The following is a 16,364-nucleotide window of genomic DNA, read 5'->3' as shown; positions in this document are numbered from 1 at the left end:
ACAGACACACACTTACACCAAGTAACACAGACATACACTGACACCAAGTAAGAAAAAATTCAATGATACCCAGGAACACAGACACACACTTACACCAAGTAACACAGACACACACTTACACCAAGTAACAAAGACATACACTTACACCAAGTAACACAGACATACACAGACACCAAGTAACAAAGACATACACTGATACCCAGTAACATAGACACACACTGACACCCAGTTAGAAACACACACTGACCCCCAGCAACACAGACACACACTGACCCCCAGTAACACAGACATACACTGATACCAAGTCACAAAGACACACTCTGACACCCAGTAATAAAGACATACACTGACACCAAGTCACAAAGACATACACTGATACACAGACACACACTTACACTAAGTAACACAGACATACACTGACACCAAGTAACAATGACATACACTGATACCCAGTAACACAGACACACACTTACACCAAGTAACAAAGACATACACTGACACCAAGTAACAAAGACACACACTGACTCCCAGTAACAAAGACATACACTGACACCAAGTCACAAAGACATACACTGATACCCAGTAACACAGACACACACTTACACCAAGTGACACAGACATACACTGACACCAAGTAACAAAGACATGCACAGATACCCAGTAACACAGACACACACTTACACCAAGTAACAAAGACAGACACTGATACCCAGTAACACAGACACGCACTTACACCAAGTAACAAAGTCATACACTGACACCCAGTAACAAAGACATACACTGACATCCAGTAACGCAGACACACACGGACACCAAGTAACAAAGACACACACTTACACCAACTAACACAGACACACACTGACACCCAGGAACAAAGACATACACTGATACCCAGTAACACAGGCACACACCTACACCAAGTAACACAGACATCCACTGACAGTAAGTAACAAAGACAGACACTGATACCCAGTAACACAGACACACACGGACACCAAGTAACAAAGACACAAACTTACACCAAGTAACACAGACATACACTGACACCCAGTAACACAAACAAACACACTGACACCAACTAACACAGACATACACAGATACCAAGTCACAAAGACATACACTGATGCCCAGTAACACAGACACACACTGACACCAAGAAACAAAGACATACACTTACACCCAGTAACAAAGACATACACTTACACCAAGTCACAAAGACATACACTGATACCCAGTAACACAGACACACACTTACACCAAGTAACACAGACATACACTGACACCAAGTAACAAAGACATACACTGATACCCAGGAACACAGACAAACACTTACACCAAGTAACACAGACACACACACACCAAGTAACAAAGACATACACTTACAGCAAGTAACACAGACATACACTGACACCAAGTAACAAAGACATACAATTACACCAAGTAACAAAGACACACACTTACACCAAGTAACACAGATATACAATGGCACCAAGTAACAAAGACATGCACTGACACCCAGTAACACAGACACACACGGACACCAAGTAACAAAGACACACACTTGCATCAGGTAACACAGACATACACTGACAAAAAGTAACAGAGACATACACTGATACCCAGTAACACAGACACACACTTACACCAAGTAACACAGACATACACTGACACCAAGTAAGAAAAAATTCAATGATACCCAGGAACACAGACACACACTTACACCAAGTAACACAGACACACACTTACACCAAGTAACAAAGACATACACTTACACCAAGTAACACAGACATACACAGACACCAAGGAACAAAGACATACAATGATACCCAGTAACACAGACACACACTGACACCCAGTTAGAAACACACACTGACCCCCAGCAACACAGCCACACACTGACCCCCAGTAACACAGACATACACTGATACCAAGTCACAAAGACACACTCTGACACCCAGTAATAAAGACATACACTGACACCAAGTCACAAAGACATACACTGATACACAGACACACACTTACACCAAGTAACACAGACATACACTGACACCAAGTAACAAAGACATACACTGATACCCAGTAACACAGACACACACTTACACCAAGTAACAAAGACATACACTGACACCAAGTAACAAAGACACACACTGACTCCCAGTAACAAAGACATACACTGACACCAAGTCACAAAGACATACACTGATACCCAGTAACACAGACACACACTTACACCAAGTTACACAGACATACACTGACACCAAGTCACAAAGACATGCACAGATACCCAGTAACACAGACACACACTTACACCAAGTAACAAAGAGAGACACTGATACCCAGTAACACAGACACGCACTTACACCAAGTAACAAAGACATACACCGACACCCAGTAACAAAGACATACACTGACATCCAGTAACGCAGACACACACGTACACCAAGTAACAAAGACACACACTTACACCAACTAACACAGACACACACTGACACCCAGGAACAAAGACATACACAGATACCCAGTAACACAGGCACACACCTACACCAAGTAACACAGACATCCACTGACACCAAGTAACAAAGACAGACACTGATACCCAGTAACACAGACACACACTTCCAACAAGTCACAAAGACAGACACTGATACCCAGTAACACAGACACACACGGACACCAAGTAACAAAGACACATACTTACACCAAGTAACACAGACTCACACTGACACCCAGTAACACAAACAAACACACTGACACCAAGTAACACAGACATACACAGATACCAAGTCACAATGACATACACTGATGCCCAGTAACACAGACACACACTGACACCAAGTAACAAAGACATACACTTACACCCAGTAACAAAGACATACACTTACACCAAGTCACAAAGACATACACTGATACCCAGTAACACAGACACACACTTACACCAAGTAACACAGACATACACTGACACCAAGTAACAAAGACATGCACAGATACCCAGTAACACAGACACACACTTACACCAAGTAACAAAGACAGACACTGATACCCAGTAACACAGACACACACTTACACAAAGTAACACAGACATACACTGACACCCAGTAACAAAGACATACACTGACACCCAGTAAAGCAGACACACACGGACACCAAGTAACAAAGACTCAGACTTACACCAAGTAACACAGACACACACTGACACCTAGTAACACAGACACACACTTACACCAAGTAACACAGACATACACTGACACCAAGTAACAAAGACATGCACTGATACCCAGTAACACAGGCACACACTTACACCAAGTAACACAGACATACACTGACACCAAGTAACAAAGACATGTACTGATACCCAGTAACACAGACACACACTTACACCAAGTAACAAAGACAGACACTGATACCCAGTAACACAGACACACACTTACACCAAGTAACAAAGACATACACTGACACCCAGTTACAAAGACACACACGGACACCAAGTAACAAAGACACACACTTACACCAAGTAACACAGACACACACTGACACCCAGTAACACAGACACTCACTTACACCAAGTAACACAGACATACACTGACACCAAGTAACAAAGACATACACTGATGCCCAGTAACACAGACACACACTGACACCAAGTAACAAAGACATACACTGATACCCAGTAACACAGACACACACTTACACCAAGTAACACAGACATACACTGACACCAAGTAACAAAGACTTACACTGATACCCAGTAACACAGGCACACACTGATACCCAAGTAACACAGACACACACTGACACCCAGTTAGAAACACACACTGACCCCCAGTAACACAGACATACACTGACACCAAGTCACAAAGACACACACTGACACCCAGTAACAAAGACATACACTGAAACCAAGTCACAAAGACATACACTGATACAGAGACACACACTGACACCCAGGAACACAGGCACACACTTGCAACAAGTAACAAAGACATACACTGACACCAAGTAACAAAGACATACACTGATACCCAGTAACACAGGCACACACTTACACCAAGTAACACAGACATACACTGACACCAAGTAACAAAGACATACACTGATACCCAGTAACACAGACACACACTTACAACAAGTAACAAAGACAGACACTGATACCCAGTAACACAGACACACACTTACAACAAGTAACAAAGACAGATACTGATACCCAGTAACACAGACAAACACGGACACCAAGTAACAAAGACACACACTTACACCAAGTAACACAGACACACACTGACACCCAGTAACACAAACACACTGACACCAAGTAACACAGACATACACAGATACCAAGTCACAAAGACATACACTGATGCCCAGTAACACAGATACACACTGACACCAAGTAACAAAGACATACACTTACACCCAGTAACAAAGACATACACTTACACCAAGTCACAAAGACATACACTGATACCCAGTAACACAGACACACACTTACACCAAGTAACACAGACATACACTGACACCAAGGAACAAAGGCATGCACTGATACCCAGTAACACAGACACACACTGACACCCAGTCAGAAACACACACTGACATCCAGTAACATAGACACACACTGACCCCCAGTAACACAGACATACACTGACACCAAGTCACAAAGACACACACTGACACCCAGTAACAAAGACATACACTGACACCAAGTCACAAAGACATACACTGATACACAGAGACACACTTACACCAAGTAACACAGACATACACTGACACCAAGTAACAAAGACATACACTGATACCCAGTAACACAGACACGCGCTTACACCAAGTAACAAAGACATATACTGACACCAAGTCACAAAGACACACACTGACTCCCAGTAACAAAGACATACACTGACACCAAGTCACAAAGACATCCACTGATACCCAGTAACACAGGCACACACTTACACCAAGTAACACTGACATACACTGACACCAGGTAACAAAGACATGCACAGATACCCAGTAACACAGACACACACTTACAGCAAGTAACAAAGACAGACACTGATACCCAGTAACACAGACACACACTTACACCAAGTAACACAGACACACACTGACACCCAGTAACACAAACACACTGACACCAAGTAACACAGACATACACAGATACCAAGTCACAAAGACATACACTGATACCCAGTAACACAGACACAAACTTACTCCAAGTAACAAAGACATACAATGACACCAAGTCACAATTACAAACACTGACACCCAGTAACTAAGACATACACTGGCGCCAATTCACAAAGACATACACTGATACCCAGTAACACAGACACACACTTACACCAAGTAACACAGACATACACTGACACCAAGTAACAAAGACATACACTGATACCCAGTAACACAGACACACACTTACACCAAGTAACACAGACATACACTGACACCAAGTAACAAAGACATACACTGATACCCAGTAACACAGGCACACACTTACACCAAGTAACACAGACATACACTGACACCAAGTAACAAAGACATACACTGATACCCAGTAACACAGACACACACTTACAACAAGTAACAAAGACAGACACTGATACCCAGTAACACAGACACACACTTACAACAAGTAACAAAGACAGATACTGATACCCAGTAACACAGACAAACACGGACACCAAGTAACAAAGACACACACTTACACCAAGTAACACAGACACACACTGACACCCAGTAACACAAACACACTGACACCAAGTAACACAGACATACACAGATACCAAGTCACAAAGACATACACTGATGCCCAGTAACACAGATACACACTGACACCAAGTAACAAAGACATACACTTACACCCAGTAACAAAGACATACACTTACACCAAGTCACAAAGACATACACTGATACCCAGTAACACAGACACACACTTACACCAAGTAACACAGACATACACTGACACCAAGGAACAAAGGCATGCACTGATACCCAGTAACACAGACACACACTGACACCCAGTCAGAAACACACACTGACACCCAGTAACATAGACACACACTGACCCCCAGTAACACAGACATACACTGACACCAAGTCACAAAGACACACACTGACACCCAGTAACAAAGACATACACTGACACCAAGTCACAAAGACATACACTGATACACAGAGACACACTTACACCAAGTAACACAGACATACACTGACACCAAGTAACAAAGACATACACTGATACCCAGTAACACAGACACGCGCTTACACCAAGTAACAAAGACATATACTGACACCAAGTCACAAAGACACACACTGACTCCCAGTAACAAAGACATACACTGACACCAAGTCACAAAGACATCCACTGATACCCAGTAACACAGGCACACACTTACACCAAGTAACACTGACATACACTGACACCAGGTAACAAAGACATGCACAGATACCCAGTAACACAGACACACACTTACAGCAAGTAACAAAGACAGACACTGATACCCAGTAACACAGACACACACTTACACCAAGTAACACAGACACACACTGACACCCAGTAACACAAACACACTGACACCAAGTAACACAGACATACACAGATACCAAGTCACAAAGACATACACTGATACCCAGTAACACAGACACAAACTTACTCCAAGTAACAAAGACATACAATGACACCAAGTCACAATTACAAACACTGACACCCAATAACTAAGACATACACTGGCGCCAATTCACAAAGACATACACTGATACCCAGTAACACAGACACACACTTACACCAAGTAACACAGACATACACTGACACCAAGTAACAAAGACATACACTGATACCCAGTAACGCAGACACACAGTTACACCAAGTAACAAAGACAGACACTGACACCCAGTAACAAAGACACACACTTACTCCAAGTAACAAAGACATACACTGACACCCAGTAACAAAGACATACACTGACACCCAGTAACACAGACACACACGGACACCAGGTAACAAAGACACACACTTACACCAAGTAACACAGACACACACTGACACCCAGTAACACAGACATACACTTACACAAAGTAACTAAGACATACACTGACACCAAGTCACACAGGCACACACTGGGAGGGGGGAGGGGGCATTGGCGCAGTGTTTAGCACCGCAGCCTCACAGCTCCAGGGACCCGGGTTTGATTCTGGGTACTGCCTGTTCGGAGTTTGCAAGTTCTCCCTGTGTCTGCGTGGGTTTCCTCCAGGTGCTCCGGTTTCCTCCCACATGCCAAAGACTTGCAGGTTGATAGGTTAATTGGCCCTCATAAATTGCCCCTAGTACAGGTACGTGGTACGGAAATATATAGGGACAGGTGGGTTTGTGACAGGAATACGGGATTAGTGTAGGATTAGTATAAATGGGTGGTTGATGGTCGGCACAGTCTCGTTGGGCAAAAGGGCCTGTAAATGTGCTGTATCTCTAAACTAAACTAAATACTGACACCTAGTGTCACAGATACACACTGACACCCAGTAACACAAACAAACACACACTGACACCCAGTAACACAGAGAAACACTAATAAACAGTGAGAAAGACATACACTGACACCAAGTCACAAACACATACACTGACACCAAGTAACAAAGACATACACTGATACCCAGTCACACAGACACACACTCACACCCAGTTAGAAACACATACTGACCCCCAGTATGACAGACACACACTGACCCCCAGTAACACAGACATACACTGACACCAAGTCACAAAGACACACAAAGACACCCAGGAACAAAGACATACACTGATACACAGACACACACTTACACCAAGTAACACAGACATACACTGACACCATGTAACAAAGACATACACTGATACCCAGTATCACAGACACACACTTACACCAAGTAACAAAGACATACACTGACAGCAAGTCACAAAGACACAAACTGACACCCAGGAACAAAGACATACACCGACACCAAGTCACAAAGACATACACAGATACCCAGGAACACAGACACACACTGACACCCAGTAACAAATACATACACTGATAACAAGTAACAAAGACGGACACTGATACCCAGTAACACAGACACACACTTACACCAAGTAACAAAGACATACTCTGACACCAATTAACAAAGACATACACTGACTCCCAGTAACAGAGAAACACACGGACACCAAGTCACAAAGACACACACTTACACCAAGTAACACAGAAACACACAGACACCCAGTAACACAGACACACACTTACACCAAGTAACACAGAAATACACTGACACCAAGTAACAAAGACATACACTGATACCCAGTAACACAGACACACACTTACATCAAGTAACACAGACATACACTGACACCAAGTAACAAAGACATACACTGATACCCACGAGCACAGACACACACTTCCACCAAGTAACACAGACACACACTTACACCAAGTAACAAAGACATACACTTACACCAAGTAACACAGACATACACTGACAGCAAGTAACAAAGACATACAATTACACCAAGAAACAAGGACACACACGGACACCAAGTAACAAAGACACACACTTACACCAAGTAACACAGACACACACTTACACCAAGTAACAAAGACAGACACTGATACCCAGTAACACAGACACACACTTACTCCAAGTAACAAAGACATACACTGACACCCAGTAACAAAGACATACACTGACACCCAGTAACACAGACACACACGGACACCAGGTAACAAAGACACACACTTACACCAAGTAACACAGACACACACTGACACCCAGTAACACAGACATACACTTACACAAAGTAACTAAGACTTACACTGACACCAAGTCACACAGGCACACACTGGGTGGGGGGAGGGGGCATTGGCGCAGTGTTTAGCACCGCAGCCTCACAGCTCCAGGGACCCGGGTTTGATTCTGGGTACTGCCTGTTCGGAGTTTGCAAGTTCTCCCTGTGTCTGCGTGGGTTTCCTCCAGGTGCTCCGGTTTCCTCCCACATGCCAAAGACTTGCAGGTTGATAGGTTAATTGGCCCTCATAAATTGCCCCTAGTACAGGTACGTGGTACGGAAATATATAGGGACAGGTGGGTTTGTGACAGGAATACGGGATTAGTGTAGGATTAGTATAAATGGGTGGTTGATGGTCGGCACAGTCTCGTTGGGCCGAAGGGCCTGTAAATGTGCTGTATCTCTAAACTAAACTAAATACTGACACCTAGTGTCACAGATACACACTGACACCCAGTAACACAAACAAACACACACTGACACCCAGTAACACAGAGAAACACTAATAAACAGTGAGAAAGACATACACTGACACCAAGTCACAAACACATACACTGACACCAAGTAACAAAGACATACACTGATACCCAGTCACACAGACACACACTCACACCCAGTTAGAAACACATACTGACCCCCAGTATGACAGACACACACTGACCCCCAGTAACACAGACATACACTGACACCAAGTCACAAAGACACACAAAGACACCCAGGAACAAAGACATACACTGACACCAAGTCACAAAGACATACACTGATACACAGACACACACTTACACCAAGTAACACAGACATACACTGACACCATGTAACAAAGACATACACTGATACCCAGTATCACAGACACACACTTACACCAAGTAACAAAGACATACACTTACAGCAAGTCACAAAGACACACACTGACACCCAGGAACAAAGACATACACCGACACCAAGTCACAAAGACATACACAGATACCCAGGAACACAGACACACACTGACACCCAGTAACAAATACATACACTGATAACAAGTAACAAAGACAGACACTGATACCCAGTAACACAGACACACACTTACACCAAGTAACAAAGACATACTCTGACACCAATTAACAAAGACATACACTGACTCCCAGTAACAGAGAAACACACGGACACCAAGTCACAAAGACACACACTTACACCAAGTAACACAGAAACACACTGACACCCAGTAACACAGACACACACTTACACCAAGTAACACAGAAATACACTGACACCAAGTAACAAAGACATACACTGATACCCAGTAACACAGACATACACTGACACCAAGTAACAAAGACATACACTGATACCCACGAGCACAGACACACACTTCCACCAAGTAGCACAGACACACACTTACACCAAGTAACAAAGACATACACTTACACCAAGTAACACAGACATACACTGACAGCAAGTAACAAAGACATACAATTACACCAAGAAACAAGGACACACACGGACACCAAGTAACAAAGACACACACTTACACCAAGTAACACAGACACACACTTACACCAAGTAACAAAGACAGACACTGATACCCAGTAACACAGACACACACTTACACCAAGTAACAAAGAAATACACCGACACCCAGTAACACAGACACACACGGACACCAAGTAACAAAGACACACACTAACACCAAGTAACATAGACACACACTGACACACAGTAACACAGACACACACTTACACCAAGTAACACAGACATACACTGACACCAAGTAACAAAGACATACACTGATACCCAGTAACACAGACACACACTTACACCAAGTAACACAGACATACACTGACACAAAGTAACAAAGACATACACTGATACCCAGGAACACAGACACACACTTACACCAAGTAACACAGACACACACTTACACCAAGTAACAAGTCATACACTTAAACCAAGTAACACAGACATACAATTACACCAAGTAACAAAGACACACACTTACACCAAGTAATACAGATATACACTGGCACCTAGTAACAAAGACATGCACTGACACCCAGAACACAGATACATACGGACACCAAGTAACAAAGACAAACACTTACACCAAGTAACACAGACACACACTTACACCAAGTAACAAAGACAGACACTGATACCCAGTAACACAGATACACACTTACACCAAGTAACAAAGACATACACTGACACCCAGTAACAAAGACATCCACTGACACCCAGTAACACAGACACACAATTACACCAAGTAACACAGACATACACTGACACCAAGTAACACAGACATACACTGACACCAAGTAACAAAGACATGCACTGACACCCAGTAACACAGACACACACGGACACCAAGTAACAAAGACACACAATTACACCAAGTAACACAGACACACACATACACCAAGTAACAAAGACAGACACTGATACCCAGTAACACAGACACACACTTACACCAAGTAACAAAGACATACACCGACACCCAGTAACGCAGACACACACGGACACCAAGTAACAAAGAAACACACTAACACCAAGTAACATAGACACACACTGACACACAGTAACACAGACACACACTTATACCAAGTAACACAGACATACACTGACACCAAGTAACAAAGACATACACTGATACCCAGTAACACAGACACAAACTTACACCAAGTAACACAGACATGCACTGACACCAAGTAACAAAGACATACACTGATACCCAGGAACACAGACACACACTTACACCAAGTAACACAGACACACACTTTCACCAAGTATCAAAGACATACACTGACCCCCAGTAACACAGACATACACTGACACCAAGTCACAAAGACACACAAAGACACCCAGGAACAAAGACATACACTGACACCAAGTCACAAAGACATACACTGATACACAGACACACACTTACACCAAGTAACACAGACATACACTGACACCAAGTAACAAAGACATCCACTGATACCCAGTATCACAGACACACACTTACACCAAGTAACAAAGACATACACTGACAGCAAGTCACAAAGACACACACTGACACCCAGGAACAAAGAAATACACCTACACCAAGTCACAAAGACATACACAGATACCCAGGAACACAGACACACACTGACACCCAGTAACAAATACATACACTGATAACAAGTAACAAAGACAGACACTGATACCCAGTAAGACAGACACACACTTACACCAAGTAACAAAGACATACTCTGACACCAATTAACAAAGACATACACTGACTCCCAGTAACAGAGAAACACACGGACACCAAGTCACAAAGACACACACTTACACCAAGTAACACAGAAACACACTGACACCCAGTAACACAGACACACACTTACACCAAGTAACACAGAAATACACTGACACCAAGTAACAAAGACATACACTGATACCCAGTAACACAGACACACACTTACATCAAGTAACACAGACATACACTGACACCAAGTAACAAAGACATACACTGATACCCACGAGCACAGACACACACTTCCACCAAGTAACACAGACACACACTTACACCAAGTAACAAAGACATACACTTACACCAAGTAACACCGACATACACTGACAGCAAGTAACAAAGACATACAATTACACCAAGTAACAAGGACACACACGGACACCAAGTAACAAAGACACACACTTACACCAAGTAACACAGACACACACTTACACCAAGTAACAAAGACAGACACTGATACCCAGTAACACAGACACACACTTACACCAAGTAACAAAGAAATACACCGACACCCAGTAACACAGACACACACGGACACCAAGTAACAAAGACACACACTAACACCAAGTAACATAGACACACACTGACACACAGTAACACAGACACACACTTACACCAAGTAACACAGACATACACTGACACCAAGTAACAAAGACATACACTGATACCCAGGAACACAGACACACACTTACACCAAGTAACACAGACACACACTTACACCAAGTAACAAAGACATACACTTACACCAAGTAACACAGACATACAATTACACCAAGTAACAAAGACACACACTTACACCAAGTAATACAGATATACACTGGCACCTAGTAACAAAGACATGCACTGACACCCAGAACACAGATACATACGGACACCAAGTAACAAAGACAAACACTTACACCAAGTAACACAGACACACACTTACACCAAGTAACAAAGACAGGCACTGATACCCAGTAACACAGATACACACTTACACCAAGTAACAAAGACATACACTGACACCCAGTAACAAAGACATCCACTGACACCCAGTAACACAGACACACACTTACAGCAAGTAACACAGACATACACTGACACCAAGTAACACAGACATGCACTGACACCCAGTAACACAGACACACACGGACACCAAGTAACAAAGACACACACTTACACCAAGTAACACAGACACACACATACACCAAGTAACAAAGACAGACACTGATACCCAGTAACACAGACAAACACTTACACCAAGTAACGAAGACATACACCGACACCCAGTAACGCAGACACACACGGACACCAAGTAACAAAGAAACACACTAACACCAAGTAACATAGACACACACTGACACACAGTAACACAGACACACACTTACACCAAGTAACACAGACATACACTGACACCAAGTAACAAAGACATACACTGATACCCAGTAACACAGACACAAACTTACACCAAGTAACACAGACATGCACTGACACCAAGTAACACAGACACACACTTACACCAAATAACAAAGACATACACTTACACCACGTAACACAGACCTACAATTACACCAAGTAACAAAGGCACACACTTACACCAAGTAATACAGATATACACTGGCACCTAGTAACAAAGACATGCACTGACACCCAGTAACACAGACACACACGGACACCAAGTAACAAAGACAAACACTTTCACCAAGCAACACAGACACACACTTACACCAAGTAACAAAGACAGACACTGATACCCAGTAACACAGATACACACTTGCACCAAGTAACAAAGACATACACTGACACCCAGTAAAAAAGACATACACTGACACCCAGTAACACAGACACACACTTACACCACGTAACACAGACATACACTGACACCAAGTTACAAAGACATACACTGATACCCAGTAACAAAGACACACACTTACACCAAGTAACACAGACACACACTGACACCAAGTAACAAAGACATGCACTGACACCCAGTAACACAGACACACACGGACACCAAGTAACAAAGACACACGCTTACACCAAGTAACAAAGACAGACACTGATACCCAGTAACACAGACACACACTTACACCAAGTAACAAAGACATACAATGACACCCAGTAACACAGACACACACGGGCACCAAGTAACAAAGACACACACTGACATCAAGTAACACAGACACACACTGACACACAGTAACACAGACACACACTTACACCACGTAACACCGACGTACACTGACACCAAGTAACAAAGACATACACTGATACCCAGTAACACAGACACACACTTAAACCAAGTAACACAGACATACATTGACACCAAGTAACAAAGACACACACTTACACCAAGTAATACAGATATACACTGGCACCTAGTAACAAAGACATGCACTGACACCAAGTAACACAGACACACACGGACACCAAGTAACAAAGACAAACACTTACACCAAGTAACACAGACACACACTTACACCAAGTAACAAAGACAGACACTGATTCCCAGTAACACAGACACACACATAAACCAAGTAACAAAGACATACACTGACACCCTGAAACAAAGACATACACTGACACCCAGTAACACAGACACACACTTACACCAAGTAACACAGACATACACTGACACCAAGTAACAAAGACATACACTGATACCCAAAACAAAGACACACACTTACACCAAGTAACACAGACATACACTGACACCAAGTAACAAAGACATACACTGATAGCCAGGAACACAGACACACACTTACACCAAGTAACACAGACACACACTTACACCAAGTAGCAAAGACATATACTTACACCAAGTAACACTGACATACACTGACACCAAGTAACAAAGACACACACTTACACCAAGTAATACAGATATACACTGGCACCTAGTAACAAAGACATGCACTGACACCAAGTAACACAGACACACACGGACACCAAGTAACAAAGACAAACACTTACACCAAGTAACACAGACACACACTTACACCAAGTAACAAAGACAGACACTGATTCCCATTAATACAGACACACACTTAAACCAAGTAACAAAGACATACACTGACACTCTGAAACAAAGACATACACTGACACCCAGTAACACAGACACACACTTACACCAAGTAACACAGTCATACACTGACACCAAGTAACAAAGACATACACTGTTACCCAAAACAAAGACACACACTTACACCAAGGAACACAGACATACAATGACACCAAGTAACAAAGACATACACTGATAGCCAGGAACACAGACACACACTTACACCAAGTAACACAGACACACACTTACACCAAGTAGCAAAGACATATACTTACACCAAGTAACACTGACATACACTGACACCAACTAACAAAGACACACACTTACACCATGTAACACAGACATGCACTGGCACCCAGTAACACAGACACACACGGACACCAAGTAACAAAGACACACACTTACACCAAGTAACACAGACACACACTGACACCCAGTAACACAGACACACACTTACACCAAGTAACACAGACATACACTGACACCAAGTAACAAAGACATACACTGATACCCAGTAACACAGACACACACTTACACCAATTAACACAGACATACACTGACACCAAGTAACAAAGACATACAATGATACCCAGGAACACAGACACACACTTGCACTACGTAACATGGACACACACTTACACCAAGTGACAAAGACATACACTGACACCCAGTAACACAGACACACACTTACACCAAGTAACACAGACACACACTGACACCAAGTAACAAAGAGATACACTGACACCAAGTAACACAGACATACACTGACACCAAGTAACAAAGACATACAATTACACCAAGTAACAAAGACACACACTTACACCAAGCAACATAGATATACAATGGCACCAAGTAACAAAGACATGCACAGACACCCAGTAACACAGACACACACGGACACCAAGTAACGCAGACATACACTGACACCAAGTAACAAAGACATACACTGACACCCAGTAACACAGACACACACTTACACCAAGTAACACAGACATACACTGACACCAAGTAACACAGACATACACTGACACCAAGTAACAAAGACATACAATGATAACCATGAACACAGACACACACTTACAACAAATAACACAGACACACAATTACACCAAGTAACGCAGACATGCACTGACACCAGGTAACAAAGACATACACTGATACCCAGGAACACAGACACACACTTACACCTAGTAACACAGACATACACTGACACCAAGTAACAAAGAAATACAATGATACCCATGAACACAGACACACTCTGACACCCAGTAACACAGACACAC

The sequence above is a fragment of the Heterodontus francisci genome, unplaced genomic scaffold (genome assembly GCF_036365525.1).
Source record: "Heterodontus francisci isolate sHetFra1 unplaced genomic scaffold, sHetFra1.hap1 HAP1_SCAFFOLD_54, whole genome shotgun sequence".
Lineage (NCBI taxonomy): Eukaryota > Metazoa > Chordata > Chondrichthyes > Heterodontiformes > Heterodontidae > Heterodontus > Heterodontus francisci.
This window is presented reverse-complemented; position numbering follows the sequence as displayed.